This window comes from Talpa occidentalis, unplaced genomic scaffold (genome assembly GCF_014898055.3).
Source record: "Talpa occidentalis isolate TD23 unplaced genomic scaffold, MPIMG_talOcc4v2.1 talOcc4.4, whole genome shotgun sequence".
In the NCBI taxonomy this organism is placed as follows: Eukaryota; Metazoa; Chordata; class Mammalia; order Eulipotyphla; family Talpidae; genus Talpa; species Talpa occidentalis.
This window is the reverse complement of record NW_023604295.1, coordinates 16,495,939-16,512,929: the sequence shown is the minus strand read 5'-3', so window position 1 is coordinate 16,512,929 and position 16,991 is coordinate 16,495,939. Positions and strand designations below refer to the sequence as shown.

Sequence of the window (16,991 nt, the reverse complement as noted above, 5' to 3'; positions counted from 1 at the left end):
TGCTGCAAGTGTTAATTAGTTATAATTGACAGTTTTTCAGTGTTTCTAATAACAACAAAAATAACACATGCCAATAAAAAGAAACAGGAGGAATATTTCCCAGAGGGAACTGATTCATTGACTTTAACTGGGTTTGGAATGCTAGTTTTAGAATAAAACAGGAATATTGTTATATATAACCATTTTATTCATTCTTTGTGCTTACCTTTGCTATAGTAATTTAGGTAATAGTATTCTGAAGATCAGTGCTTGATGCCTTTAACAAAAGATGCCACCTTTCCAATAGAGAATAGTGACAAAATTAACCTAGTTTTCTGCTGATAAATATTTAGAAGGTTTATACATTAGCTTTCATAGATTTCATTACCCATTATCAAGTCTCTATTTTATACTTATATTTGTTTGTTTCCTTTTGTTGCCTAACTAGGATAATGACATTCACTTCATCACAGACTTACAAACTTGATTTGTTCAACCTTTCTTTTTTCTTCTACCCAGATATTTAATCAGTTATCTAGGTCAGTTATTACTATTTATGAGTGTCCTAAATCATTTTTTTTCCTTTCTTTGTTTTTCATGACTGCTGAATTTAAATTCCTTTAGTCACCGCTGAGAATATTATAATAACCCCTGAATAGCCTCCAAGGTACCAATTTTCCTATTCTTCTTCACTGAGGGTTCTCAATTTGTTTTTTCTCAGTACTTATTTATACTCTTGAAAATTATTAAAAGCCCGAAAGAGTTTTTGTTTATGAAAATTCTATCTATTGATATATATTGCATTTGAAACTATAAACCATACATTTATGAAATATTTTTATTAATTCAATTTCAAGTAAAATTAATATTAACATGGTGAGACAATTTTATGAGAAATATAATAATAAAAAATTAGTGAGGGGGCCTTCCCGGTGGCGCAGCGTTTGAGCGCTGGGTTGCGAAGCTGCCCGCGGCCTCTGCAGCGCCGGTTCGATCCCTGGCTGCTCCCCGGCCACCAGAGAAGGGTCCCACATGGCGCGCAGACCTCTCCTGCCTCCCGCTGCTCCCCTCAGCAGTGTACTTCGGTCCTTCTGCCTGCTCTGCTCCCTGCTCTGACTCTGGTGGATTTTCTCACCCTCCCGCGCTTCTGACTGTACCCAGTGCTTGCATAAATAAATAAATAAATCTTTAAAAAAAATCAGTGAGAAGTTAGGAATTATAGTTCCATTTTTATTTTCTATTTAATAGAAGACAGCTGAATTCTCACATCTGTATATGTTCCATTTATTATATTGTATGAAATATTGCACATACAAGTATATAAGTTTTGATTTTAATATTATTTTCAGATAATTGTGAATATTATACTTTTATATTATACCAAAACTCAACAAGTGATAGTTTGTTAGTGACTATTTGTGATGGAGAATATGAAACTGTATCAATAAACTTTTGTTCTCTTACATTAGAATCCATTGTTTTGACTTTTCGCCTGTTCAGGATTTATAACATTATGTATTAGTCATTTGAAAAATATGGTTACCTAAGTTATGTAGAGCACCCAAAAGGAAAAGTATTTTATAATACAATATTGGAAAAAATTCTGGTTTGTTAACATCAACAATATTATGGTCAGAATAGTATTTAAGTATAGAATACTTCAAACTCTTGTATAAATATCCTGAAGTTTTATTTTTATTGGAAAGCTCAAATATTAGCATTATAACACATATTATCAGTTGTTTCTTTCAAAGAGGTGGGATCACTTGCTACTTATTTCTTTTGAAAACTATTCTTCTAAACAGTCAAATATGGGCCTCACCTGGTGGTGCAGGTGGTTGAGCGCAGTGCCGTGAAGCTGTCCACAGCCTCTGAGCGCCAGCTCGATACCGGCTGGGCGGGGAGGGTTCCACATGGAGTGGCAGACCTCTCCTGTCTCGCCCGCTGCTCCCCTCAGCAGTGTATTTCGTCAGTCTGCCTGTTCTGTTCCCCGCTCTGTCTCTGGTGATTCCTCTTGCCCCCCCACGCACATCTCTCCTGTACCTCGATATGTGTATAAATAAATAAATAAATCTTTAAAGAGTCAAATTTGAATTATCATAGCTTGTTACTTATTCATTTAGTGGCAGATGTTTCATGAAAAAAAAGTGGTATGTCAGGGATCCCCTAGAGTACCCTAAGCTTGGTGATTCATAGAACTCAGCATACCCACGGCTAACATTTAATACAGCAAAAGGATACAAAGCAAAATAAACCAAGGGGAAAGGCTCAAGGGAAGAAATTTAGAGAAAGTCAGGTAAGAATTTCCATCAGTTCTCTCCAGTGGAGCCAAACAGGGTGAACTTCAATCTTCAGACAAGCTGTGGCAAATTTTGTGAAGTAGTTGCCTCTCGGAAAAGACAACTTTTTACTGCCACTTTACTCAAGTTTCAAAGTCTTTATTTGGAATTTATATAAAGTTTAGTTCGACCTCTGTCTAGATAGTACCGAAATTCCAACTCCCAGGATGAATGAAAGCTGGTGTTCAGCAGAAAACACATCGTTTGAACTAAGAGTTACGGAATGGTGGGAACTCTTCCTTGGCTCAAGTTTTCAAACGGTACCCAAGAACTTGTAGTACAACAAGCTTTTTTGTGGATAGGTAGCCTTGTTATGTTTATGGTTTTTTACATATTGTGACTTTGTTAAATTGTCATGGTGTCCAGTGGTGAGGCAGGATTCAAGAGAAGACCATAGGGGAAAATGAAATAGGGAAAATTCTTATTCATAGGTCTGGCAGGAGATGCTTGGCTCCCCTTAGCAGCCACACGGGAGGCAAGGGAGGGTTTGGGCAGAGAGCCAAGGCAGCACAAGCCTTTACTAGAGTTTACAGGTAAAGTGCTTTGGGGTTCCTAGACTAAAGTGATTGGTTAATTCAGGTCAAAAGAGAGTTGGGGTAAACTAAGCAGAGGGTCTCAGCTAAGAGGCACACGAAAGGAAAGTCCCTGAGTGAGAGAGATTGCGTATCACAACAGGGCCCATATATCAGGAACTTACAGGTATTTGGGACTCTGAGGGCTGTTACCTAAGGCATGTGCTCGGGAGGGACAGGCATCAGTTCAAGGCCCTTTGCAGGCTGCTTGTCTTGTTACAAGGGAGGCCTAGGCAGGAAATTTATGGGTAGTTTAATTAAATACTCAACACTACAGAAGCAGCCAGTTTAGCTCAGAATGAAGTAATGTGTAGGTGTTTGTTTTGTTTTTAAAGATTTATTTTATTTATACAAGAACCGGGGTACAGGCTCAATGCGCAGGAGGCTGAGAGGATTCACCAGAGATAGAGCAGGGAACAGAACAGGCAGACTGATGAAATACACTGCTGAAGGGAGCAGAGGGCAAGACAGGAGAGGTCTGCTCACCATGTGGGTTGCTCCGAGGCAGGCAGGGATCGAACCATCACTGCAGAGGCTGCGACAGCTTCACAGCGCTGCGCTTAACTGCCTGTGCCACCAGAGAGGCCCCTGTTTTGTTTTGTTTTTCCCTCAAGAAATGTACAATAATATTTTGGAATGTGTCATATGTACTAATGTATATTTTTTCTTATATGACATGCAATTTAAAGATAGGTACCCAAAGTTTGAGATTAATTAAAATGAATAATAAGTTTCTGCTTTTTCAAAGGACTTCTTAAATGAAATGGTAGTTTATTTATATTCTTAGTAAGCATTCATAAGGGTAAATAATTCAATGACTGGAAATACAATTTGGTGCTACTATCTTGATTCAAGCTAAGACACCAGCAGCTTTATTCAGCATTTCTTTAGCACCATCTCTGCAAATATCAAGGCAGATAAAAAAAAAAAAAGGCAAATAGCAACTTGGAGCATATTTGGTCTTGCAGATCTCTTAAAGTGATACCCACAGGTCTACAGAATACAATTTGGGAATATTAATCTGCCCTATAGCTAGAGTCTTTGTTATAAACTAGCCTGATGTTTTTCACTCAATTGCTACAATTGTTAGAATTCTACTCTGTAGAATAACATCTGGGCATTTAATTGATGTCTCTATGATTTTAACCTGACTTTTTAGGCTAGATTACCACCTTTTTTCTGCAGAAACACATGAAAATGGTAGTATTCCCCTCATAGAATGGCATCCACTTTTTATGTTTCACAAATATTTATCAATCTTTATGCAAGCTCAACAAAAAATGTAATCTCTGTGAAATTAAAAAAAAACTGAAAATAACTATTCTACTAATAAATTTTGTTTGTATTTCTTTGTTTCTCTATATCAGGAATACAGTTTGGTACCCCCTCTTAAATTTCTCTATCTTACCTCACATTAAAGATGCCTAAGTCACAACCTAAAATCACAGCCATTGCCTATATTTTCCAGGCCTTTCTCCTAGTGCTCCCAAGTTCAGCAAGTGGCTCCACTATCAGTCAACAGATGTGTAAATCAGACACCTGGAATCTACTCAGACAACATTCTTTCCTGAGGTACACACCAAATTCTTTGCAAGAATTCTTTACATTGTCCCCAACACCCCTCTTTTAAGGAAAAAACTGTATTCCAATCAACTATCATTTTATAAAGTATGTTTAGTAACTATCTATTCCATCAGAAACTTTAAAATGAGTACCTTAGTCAAGAACTTTCTTAAATGAGTATTTTCTTTTCTTATGGTTCATAGTATAAATCAGCAAATTAAAAGTTCTTGACTACTGTATTAAATTAATTTTTTTAACATTTTATTTTTTTTTAATGGAGGCATGTTTTATTATTTATTTGTTTGTTTGTTTTGTTTATACATGCACTGGGTACAGTCAGAAGCGCGGGAGGGTGAGAGAATTCACCAGAGCCAGAGCGGGGAGCAGAGCAGGCAGAAGGACCGAAGTCCACTGCTGAGGGGAGCAGCGGGCTGCAGGAGAGGTCTGCGCGCCTTGTGGGACCCTCCTCCAGTGGCCGGGGAGCAGCCGGGGATGGAACCGGCGCCGCAGAGGCCGCGGGCAGCTTTGCAACCCAGCTCTCAACCGCTGCGCCACCGGGGAGGCCCTGTATTAAATTAATTTTTTAAACTATCTTTAACTGAAACTTTGTGAGACAATATATTTGCCACAAATATTGCTTATTAGTATTCATTTGAATCTTTGTCACTCAAAACAAAATTGAGAATAGCAGAACTATCAATGTAGCCTAGAATGGCAAATCTCTAATAATTGTTGTTTGCTTTAAAATAAAAAGTAACCTTTATGGACAACTATTACAAGTATGTTAAAAGAGAGGAAATCACTAGATCAAGAATAAAAACAATGAAATAGTGAATATAAATAATTACATTTAGCTAAGACCTTGAAATCATTAAAATATTCAAGAAGACTGTCAGGAAAGTGAATATAAATAGAAGAAAATTAGAGCTAAATAGTAAGATGTTTAAGCAACAAAGGAATTCATAAATAAGAATTTTAATACAATTCCTAAATTAAAAAATTAAGATAAAATAGTCAAGATATTTATTTTAAAATTACGATAATTTAAAGAATTTTGAAAAATATTTGAAGAATAAACATTTAGCTTGATTTTTTTATAAAAACAAATATTTACATAACTTATATAGGCTGGTTAGCACATATTAGGCAAACATTTCATTTGAGAAATAAAATTGAATAATGTTCCCTATATGAAAAAAAAAAACTTGCCAAAGTTAGAGCAGTCATTTTTTCATAAAATGATGAGTTTTTATTATTTGGCTATAAGAGAATTAAAAAATGGTATTATCAAAATTATAACCAAGGACATAGTTTATCATTTTAAATTATCATTGAGGTGTTTGGGAATAGTAAATGCTATAGCTATATAGGGAATTAAATTCCATTTATCAAACAATATAACAACTGAGATTATCTAGTGTTCAAGAAACACAAGGTGTCACACTTTGGTCCAGATCATCTGAGAAAAATCCTTTCTTGGGTACATCAAAATAAAGCTAGTAAAATAAAGTTGATATTTCAACATATATATGTCAGGAAAAATTAAAAAAAAATAACAGCTATTAAAATGTACCAAGTATGACTTAGTATGCAGTCATAGAATGTCTCACATGCATCACTAGATCAAGAATAAAAACAATGAAATAGTGAATATAAATAATTACATTTAGCTAAGACCTTGAAATCATTAAAATATTCAAGAAGACTGTCAGGAAAGTGAATATAAATAGAAGAAAATTAGAGCTAAATAGTAAGATTTAGCTGTCACTGGCTTTTGTTCCCACTGAATGATAAATCATACAGATAAATGCTTTATATATATTTATTTGTATAGCATTCTGAGCATCCTTTATGAGTATTTGTTTCTTCCACAAGTCCATTGCATACTCTGTGATGAACATAGTTCATTCATTATGGAAAGTTCTTCAGAAAGAAGACCACTTGTTTCTGCAGTTTCCCTGAACATGAGAAATTTCAGCAGGAGAGGGCACTTAGATGGTTCTGTCCCTGATCTAACTTTCATTACTGAGTTCTGGATCAGGGAGTTCCTCTCTGGAGGATTATGAGTCATTTAACAGATCATTGCTCCTGCAATCACAGACTCACCAAGTAGTCATTATACTTCCTTCTGGAGTAATATCCCTTCTCTATTAGGGTTCAACTTCTGCCCTGGAGACTGGAGAGCTAGTAACTCTGCCTTGGGATAGGGTGATTAACCTCAAATTGCTTTTCAGCACTAGGTTGAGTTACTCTTCCCCAAGAACCTTTTCCTTATTTGCTCAGAAGTTGATAAGGCATTCTAGCCGTTTCTTAATATATTTTCATAAAGTAAAAAATAGTTGATATCAAATCATTAACTCAGGGCCATATACCAGTTAATGCCCTTCATTGCATGCTAATTGAAATTGAAACTGAATTTTATGTGTCTGTAGAGTGTTATATGTCTTGGGCACCTGCTCTGATTCCCCTAGTGTGTCTGAATTTGAAGGTCAAAACCTAGGTCATTGATTTTGCTAAATATGGTCACCAAAGAGTAATTAAAAAATACTAGCAAGTATCTCATTTGTAAAGAGGACAGTTGGGTCAGTGACTTTTTTATTTTCTATCATTGACATCTAACACCTGAATATATGTATTAAATTTGCTAGGTTAGCAGCCCTTAACCCTATTAATCAGGTGATGTCAATTTTCTGATTCAAGTACTATTTTTGACTTGAGTAAGATTGATCATTTCCATAACATTTTGCCACTGGTGATTTATAAATTGAAAACAAAGGATGTGACTCATTCATGAAAGAGGGTCTTTTTTACTTTTCTTTGTTATTAATGTATATATGTACGTATAGTCTAATTCTTATGACTTAGTTAAAACACAGATTAATGTCAATATTGGGGAAGAAAGATATCTGATAACACAGACTTGTAGCCAACTTTATTCTTAGCTTCATCAGGTATGTAGATTTATCCTTTAGGCACTTACAGTCATGTATTGAAAAGCTTTATATTTTTTAAAAAGTGATAGATGGTTGAGTGCAAAATTGAAAATTAGTTAATCTTTGAGTAATACTTGAATACTTCCTTTTCATTAAACACACAGTATTTTCCTCTATGTCCATTATAACTTTCCTGTTTTCTAATTCCACTGTTACTATTTTAGTTTGGTCACTAATACTATCACCGTTATTATGTAACAGCTTCTTCAATATGTTCATATTTGTTTTCTTTATATCTAATTTACTCTAGATACAAAATAAATCTCCTCAATGTTTCAAATTTTGTCAAATCTCTTCACCCTGTAGTACTACATACACATACAAATACATCAAACATACATGCACACACATGCATGCATGCATATAATTACACAGTGGCATTGCATTCCTTATCAATAACAACTTCCTCATCCTTTTACTGACAGTCCAATACTGACTTTCCCTTCACATTCTTATATGATAAACATACACCCTATGTGACAAACAAGGAAAGGTTACATCTTTTTTCCCCTGGTATATGTCTCTATTATAATTTATTCACTTGGTATGCAATGCCTTGTCTTTAACTTCAAGGTCCTAGTCAATGCAATTTCTTACCTTTAGAAAGGCACAGGAGTGATCCTTCCTGGGATATTCATGGAACTTTTAGTCCTTCTTTAATGTTACTTATCATATTCTCATTTGTATTATAATTATTTTGTATGTTTTAAAAATATCCTTTATTTGGTCACCACTTTAGATAGTCATTTATTATTATTCTTATTCCAGGACACAGCCTTCCTTAGTTCATCATTACTCTATGTGTCTTGGATGAATGGACTAACTTTATTTTCATAAAATGTAGACTATATAATTTTATTTTATAAGATATTGGGGACTTCTTAAAAAGAGAATGCCTGAATGGTTAGATCAATTTTGGCTTCGATGAGATATTATTTTGCCTAGAAGTTCATATCTGGAATCCAGTTTTGCCAATAGGGAGTCTAAAAGCATCTTGTAATGTTGCTCTTTCTATTATCTCTGTCTGGTTCCAAAATAGCATCATCTTTGATATACTAGGTTCTTTAGAACAGAAACACATGCATCTGAAGAGAATTTGGAGAAAGAGTCAGCGTCTTTAGGAAATGTTTCTTGGTCCAATGAAATATAAGCAAAAAAAATTGCATTGTGATTTAGGAGGCATGGTTGTATCCTAGGAAAAGAGTGCATAAACCACTTGAAATGTTTTTACTCAAATACCACTGTTGATGTAAAAAATGTCTATCTGTTTGAGAAAGCAAGAAGCTAATACTATTTTCCATCTGCTAGCTCTCATATAAAGATCTCAAAAATGGCAAAATGATCTATTAAAAAACATTTGGTATTTCTTAAGGAAGCATATAGAAAACTGTGATGTCACAGATCTCAATTTTCTCATGAGAAGTTATAAGCAAGATACAGTTGAGATTTTATTTATTATGCCAGTCATCTACAGAACATGCTAAGTGAAATTGACTGTTACTTTGATAGTTCCAACCTTGAATTTCTCAAATCTACTTAAGAATGCAATGATTCCTCAAACCATATTTTTTTCAAGCACAGTGAAGCAAACCTCAGGGTTTATTTTGTCAGATAAAAATTCAGAATCAGCCCTCTTAGAGACAGAATTGCCTCATGCTGCTGAATTAATTAAGAAACTGACTTCAGCAGGACTGGTACATTGCAAGCACAAATGTCCCTGTAGGCAGCTTTTCTTCAGTGGCTATCTCTCTTTTCCACTACATTTCTATCTTTTGCATCACACCAATATTTCCATTCCTCTCAGAAGTGGATTAAAACTTATCTCTTTTCAAATAGTGGAATAAGATCACTTAAGGAGTCTGTCTCATTTTTACTGAGAATTGAGGGAGAAACATTTGTCAGCACCGATCTGAAAACAGTTCTTAGTGATTTATTAACACTTTCTTCCTGTGAAAGTACTACCAAACACTGAATGATGAATGATTTCTGAAGATTGGAAATTCAGACAGAAATCCCAGAAAATATTTTGAGTTAGTCTCAAAAAAAAAAAAGCAAGGTGGAAAAAACCCTGATTTCTAAAGCCCCATGAGATCAAGGTCACATTGACCAACATGGTGCTTCCCTTTATGTTTTAAAACATCTTCCCACTAGAGTGGAAATATATAGTTGGAATACATCTGCAAATATTCAAAGAGTGTTGCATTAAGTCTGTAGGAACTCACCTTAACTCAGATGATGTGCATACAATTTATGATATATTCATGTTAAGATATATTCAAGTTTCCCTAAGGATGTCAGTTGCACCTGGATTTTGATTCTATACAAATATGAGCATAGCAAGACTCATTACCTCATTACCAGGGCTGAACTTCACTTACATTGGCTAGTTTTACAATATTCAGCAATTACTAACTTTTCCAGTCTGTCCAAATGTATTTCTTTAAACACAAGACACTTTTTCTCACCACTTTCAGTGGGAAAGGCATGTTCAGCTACTAGAGGCATGGTTGTACTTTATACTTTATTTACTGAGCATCAGCAATTTCATCAATCAACAAAAAATTAAAATTATTGCTGATAGTTCAAGTTATAAAGTCCCCTATCTTTATAAAAGCCATGAATTTATCACTCCTACTAATTAAAATGTTCTTTGACAAGAACCCATGTGAGTGAAACAAAGGACAGTATGCAGAGTAGAAAAAACACCAAAGCCTGATTTGTTGGGTTTGAATCTTGGTACCGTTCATGTGCTCTTTGGAGAGATTTTACAATTATATTATGCTGTAGTTGCCTCTTGTGTCATGCCTCTTTTGTCATAATAATAATAATCTAGTAGGCAGTGTGGGGGATTAAATATGTTAATAGATGTAAAGAGGGTAGAATAATGTGTGGCATATACTGTGTGTTAGCAACTTTAATTTCTATCACCAAGAATTGAGCCCTAGAACTGGGGTATAGACCAGAGGCACAGGAGGGTGAGAGAATTCTCCAGCGACAGAGCGGGGAGCAGAACAGGCAGATTGACCAAGAACACTGCTGAGGGGAGCAGCGGGTGAGACTAGAGAGGTCTGCCACACCATGTGGGTATCTCCCTGGCCAGCTTGGAATCGAACCTTCACTGAAGAAGCTGCAGACAGCTTCAGAGTGCTGCACTCAACCTGCTGCGCCACTGGGGAGGCCACACAGAATGAATTCTTACATAGAAGTATGTCTTCAAGTCAGTGCAGGAAGGCTAACCAGTGGGGATGGAGGGAGAGAACTATGTTTAAATTTCTTATCAAGTAAGCTATAAACTTGAACTTATTTAAAAAAAATGTGTAATTATCCCATCTTTATGAAGATCATGTTCTTTAATTGTTAGAGACACATGCAAATTTTTTTTTCCATCTGAGTCTCTGATTATCAATCCATTAGCCAGAGAGCGGACAGGGTGGTCTCTTTAACATAATAATGTAATCATTTTACTTCCTTACATAAATTTATCAAGGTGTTCACTATGCTTTCAAAATTTATTTTACAGCCTATGCCATTTCATTCAAAAACCTTCATGTTTCAGTCCTCTTTTTAAGTTTATAATCTGTCATGGTCTGAAATGTTTTCCTTTTTCTATTCATGCTCCATTCCTGGTCTTTATTTTCTTCTTCTTCCTTCTCATCTTTTATATCCTATTAGCAGTAGCAATAATGCTTTTTATGGGCCTCACCTGTGGTTGCCAGCATACTTGCATTAGAATGGTTCATTCTTTGTCTTTAACACTTTATCTAGAATTAGTTGGAACTTTGATTTGAAAACACTGTGCATATTAGTTTGTATTTGGTTCATTGGATGGAATACTGTGAATGAGAAATAATATTTTACAAATGTTTCATGAGAGTTTGAGGGCAGTGATTGAGTTTTGGTCTTTGCAGCTCTGAGACCTAACATAGTTCATTACACTAGAGGGTGACCACTAAATGACAGTTGATTGAGGACCTCATTCAATTTTGCATTACCAGTATTTCATACAGCCTATGGTGCATTCCAGGGATAGGTGCCTAACATGCATTAAGATTAATTTTCTGGGGCCTCCCTGGTGAGGCCTCCCTGGTGGGGTTAAAGTCTCATCAAGCTATCGTCAGTCACTGCAACATGAGTTTGATCCTTGGCCAGGGAGCTATATCCCACATGGTGCAGCAGACCTTTTCTGTCTTGCCTGCTGCTCCTCTCAGCAGTGTATTTCAGTAGATCGCCTGTTATGCTCCCTATTCTGTCTCTGGTGAATCCTCTCACTCCCCCACAACCCCTGCACCTCTGGCCTGTACCCCAGTTCTTCTATGCAAAAATAAAGAAAGAAATCTTTAAAAAAGAAAGACTTAATTTTCTTAGAATCTTAACTTGCTTAGTTCATATGCTCCCAAACAGTTTTCTTCCATTAATCTTCTCACTTAATATTTTAGAAACTGAATTTGCACCTTGAATATGTACTCAATTCTCCTTCAGTGATGTTTTTCCTTCTGGGTTATAATTTTTCTTCAGCCCTTACTTTATAGTCATGAGTGAATTCTTTTTATAGTCATGAGTAAATTAAGAAGCACCTTGCAGGTCTCATTGGAATTTCTAAGAACACACTATCTTGCATTTATAAACATGAAAGCTATTGTTAAAAATCCTTTCTTAAGTAAATTACATATATGCATATGGAAAACATTTTAAACCAGTGACCAACATATTGGAAAAATCTATTTAACACTAGAACTAGAGTTTTCCATAGAAAAACTTGGAATTTCTTACTTGTGTTATATTTCTTAGAATGATAAAATTTTCTTAATTATCCTAAAATTGTTTACTAATTATAATACTTTCTCTGGTCAGTTAGGTGCTTCAATAATTGAATGCTTTTTGAACATGAAATCATGAAATATTTTTTTAAGAATATATGTGTCACACATGCAAGTGATAACCTAAAATATTAGTTTCTCCCCTCTTTGTCAGGATATTGACAACTGCTGGATCTCAATCAAATCAAAGATGTGTTAGTATGAGAGATGCACTGAGTATTTGAAAAGTTGGAGATGTATTTAGTTTAAATTATAATTAAAATCTCTTGAAACCAAATATATTATTTTATTTTAAATGACATACCTTGGCTTTTAGAATCATTACACTTAATTAAATATTTTTAAATAGAATGTGTTAAATGTTCATGAAGTTTTTGCGGAAAGAGGCCTCTTTTTGAACCAGGAATTGATTGTCTTTAGTAACAAATGTAACTTCAACCTTGAAATGCTTGAGTTAAATTTCAAACTCCAAATCTATGATATTTGAGTAGGTGCTACATTTGCCAAATTATTTTCATCCATCCCTAAAGCTATTAGTTCCAAGCCCTGCCAATAGCAAGATCAATGAAATACAAAGAAAAAAATCAATGTAAGATTGAACTTTTTGCTGCATCTTCATTAAGACAATACAGTGTGTAATTTAATTCTGAAACGTATTTGAAAATGGAATTCATAACTGCTACTAAAATTGACCATTAACTGATTCTAACTCTTTTGGAAACTGGTCATATTAACTTAGTCATGTCCATCATGATACTTCACATAACCACATAACTCTCTAAAACCTAGAGTACAGTTAGTAACAAGAAAATGAACACCAAGTGACTCATCATCCAAATTAAGAAGCATAATACTGTTAGCAACTTCAAAGACCCCTTATTATGAAATGAGTTCATTTCACTAAGTCCTCCACCAAGGTTAAGCACTATTCTTATGGTTCTTTTAATTGTTTAGTTTTAGTTTTCATTATTATTTATATATTAATTTTTTCTGAACTACACATTATTAGGTATTTTTTGGCTTTAAAATTTATATGAATTGAATCCTACTGTATATATTTTTCTGTGATTTACATCTTTCACTTGTTGTACTCTATATATTTCAGTTATTTTTACTTCTGAATATTATTCTACTGTATCCATGCACCACAAAAGCTTTTTTTTTATTTTAGACTTCATGGATGTTGATAAACTCCCAGTTTCCTACTCACACAATAATGCTCTGAACATTCCATCATATGTACAACAATATGTATAAATGTATCTAGACTAAATGCCCATAAATACAATTGTTCCACTTCATTAAAAACTGCCAAATTATTATTATGCATTGCACATTAACTAATTTACTATTTATACCTTGCTGTGTTTGAAAGCACCTACTTGTAAACATATGATATCATAGACCTCTTAAATGTGTTAATGGTTGTGAAACTGTCTCATTATTTAAAAATTAATTTCCTTGTTTTCTCAAGATACTTATTATATCAGTCATTGTTTTTTCTTTTAATATTCTGAAGTACTTTCCCTAAAGTTTTAATACATTTACTATTTTTAAAACCTTAGTTGTATGTTTATTTCTTATTAAACATAGGAGTATGTCATTTATTTTAGATAGAAGTGAATTGCAATTTATACATAAAATATTTTCTCTGAATTTCTTTTCCAAAATTCTCTTATGATGCACTCTGCTGAAAAAAATTTCTTTTTTTAAGATTGATTTATTTATGCATACAAGAAGTGGGCTGTAGGCCATAGGTGCAGGGGGGTGAGAGGATTCACAGGAGACAGAGTGGGGAGCAGAACGAGCAGATCTACTGAAATACACTGCTGAGGGGAGCAGTGGGCAAGGCAGGAGAGGTCTGCAGTGCCAGGTGGGTTAGCAACCTGTCTGGGGGTCAAATTCGCTCTACGGTGGCTGCGGATAGCTTCACAGTGTTGAGACCTAACCCCTTGCGCCACCAGGGAGGCCCTGATGAGAAGAGTTCTAATTTTGACACATCAATTCTGCTTTAAAATTTTGTGTATTAGTGACTCATTTACTTAGAAAATAATTATTGCCACATTTCAACTACAATTTCTCCATTTCTCCTCCACAATTTGTATTTGCATATGGGAAGCTCTTTCCTACACTGATGATTTGAAAATAATTGTCTACCTGTGCACATGATTCTCCCACCACCAGAGTCACCATCATATTGATTGGTGACTTTTATTCCTCGTGCCCTTCCCTTCTCCTGTCCTCTGGTGATCACCATTATTTGGCAGAATCTAGTAGTTAATTTTGTTATGATTTGCTAATTTTCTTTCTTTGGTTATTTATATTCCATGAGTAAATTAGTAAAACCCCTCAGTTACTGTCTTTCACTTTCTTATTTCACTTAGCATAATCACCTCAAATGCTTATGTCACAAAAGGCACCCTGTCATCTGTTAGGGCAGAGTGAGATTTTCACCCCAAGATTATTGAGATACGAGTTTCTGATATTGTAGCTTCCCCTGTGGGTAAATAGTTGGGGTAGGCATGCTAGGACTACTACTGCAAGCACTGTGGTGTAGAAAAGGTTGTTTGCAATTAAGTCTTTGGTGATATGGTGGCTGAATATAAATGCCATATTTAGTGTATTGTCAAATAAAAGAAAAATATTAAAAGTGCATATGTAGTTTTGATGATTATGGCTTTGTAGTAGAGTTTGAAGTCTGGGAGTGTGATGCCTCCATTCCCTTCTTTTTTTTTCAGGAGAGCTTTGGCTATTCAGGGTTTTTTGTGATTCCATATGAATTTCATCAATAATTGTTCTATTTCTTTGAAGAATGACATTGAAATTTTGATTGGAATAGCATTGAATCTGTATATTGCTTTTGGAAGGATGGCCATTTTAATAATGTTTATTCTTCCAATCCATGAGCAGGGGATGTCTTTCCATTTCTTTGTGTCTTCTTCTATTTCTTTTAACAGTGTTTTATAGTTTTCTTTGTATAGGTCCTTTACCTCTTTTGTTAGATTTATTCCCAAATATTTGATTTTTTTTGTTTCAATAAAAAAAGGGATTTTTTTTTTGATTTCTTCTTCTTCAGATTTATTGTTTGTGTATAGGAAGGCTACTGACTTTTGCGTGTTGATTTTGTATCCTGCCACTTTACTGAACTGATTGATGAGTTGAATTAGTTTTTCTGTGGACTTTTTGGGGTTCTCTATGTATATTATCATATCATCTGCAAATAGTGATAGTTTGACTTCTTCTTTTCCTATTTGGATTCCTTGGATGTCTTTCTCTTGTCTTATTGCTCTGGCTAGGACTTCCAGTATTATATTGAAAAGCAGTGGTGAGAGTGGACATCCTTGTCTTGTTCCAGATCTTAATGGAATTGCTTTCAGCTTTTCACCATTGAGAATGATACTGGCTGTTGGCTTGTCATAGATGGCCTTTATGATGTTGAGTCCAACCACTGTGGAGAGCTGTGTGGAGATTTCTGGACCTACTAAACATAGAGCTTCCATATGATCCAGCAATTCCACTCCTAGGTATTTACCCAAAGGACACAGAAACATCCATTCCAAAGAACACCTGCACCCCTATGTTTATAGCAGCACTGTTTACAATAGCTAAGCTTTGGAAACAACCCAAATGCCCAAAAATAGATGACTGGATCAAGAAGATGTGGTACATATATACCATGGAATATTACTCAGCATTCAAAAAAGATAAACACATGCAATTTGCAGCAACATGGGTGGCACTGGAAGGGATCATGCTCAGCGAAATAAGCCAAAAAGAAAAAGAAAAATACCGGATGGTCTCACTCATAGCAGGAATCTAGAAAACTTAAATAAGGGACCAGGAAAATGAATAACTATAAGAAAGTGAAAATCAAAATCAACAAAAAACTACGAACCAGAGACACTTTTAGGGGGGCGGGGGTGGGAGGGGAGGGATTGGGGTCAGAATGGGGGGGCTGCAATTGTATGGGGAATATAAAAATAAAATTTATTATTAAAAAAAATAATAATAAATAAATAAATATAAATCTCAAAAAAAAAAGTGCATATGTATACCTCCTTTCTGTTATTAAAATTGTTTAACACTATCTTCTGTGATTGAACCTTTGAATTCCTATTATTTGTCTCTGAAAAGAGAACACTGGAAACATTGATCTCATTCTGTAGTTGACCTGATGTTTTGATTCCTTTCAGGGAGTCATTGAGTTTGGGGGGCAGTCTGTTCACACAAGTGTAATTGGAATATATGCTTTTTAGGTATTGGTAAAAGGTGAACACAGAAAATGAATACAAATGTCTTAGATGTTAATGTATAATTTTCAGTGCTGGAGATGGTAGTATGAGCAACATAAATAAACAGCACATGTAATAGAAGACCAAGCCTATTACAGGGAGGAAGTGTCTGTGGATGAGAAAATCATGAACAATTTTTGAGAGTATTTGACTTTAATTTGTGATTGGAGGATTTAAGAAACAAGTAGAGAGAATCACAAAAGATGTATTTTTGGAAGGATATAATATAATTACTAACTGTTCTTATAAATAACAAAATATTCACCATTCTCTCTTACTTGCCTTATCAATGACTTTTACTTTAAACTACTAACTCAACCTAATCTAATGTCTCTATATTCACAGCACATCTTGGGACTGTTTCTTTTATCAAAATTCAATATGCTTAAAAGTTAATATATGAGCAACTAAGCAAAGAAATAGTGGGGGAAAAAAC

General features: G+C 34.8%; 1 long non-coding RNA gene across 2 annotated transcripts in view; it reads left to right on the top strand.

Annotated features, from left to right (window-relative positions):
• Positions 1-16,991, top strand: part of LOC129146714 (uncharacterized) — an 87,633-nt gene that overhangs the window by 1,505 nt on the left and 69,137 nt on the right. For both annotated transcript variants that reach the window (XR_008553779.1, XR_008553778.1), the window contains exon 2: positions 4,359-4,462. This is a non-coding gene — a long non-coding RNA (uncharacterized LOC129146714). The remainder of the gene's footprint in view (positions 1-4,358; positions 4,463-16,991) is intronic.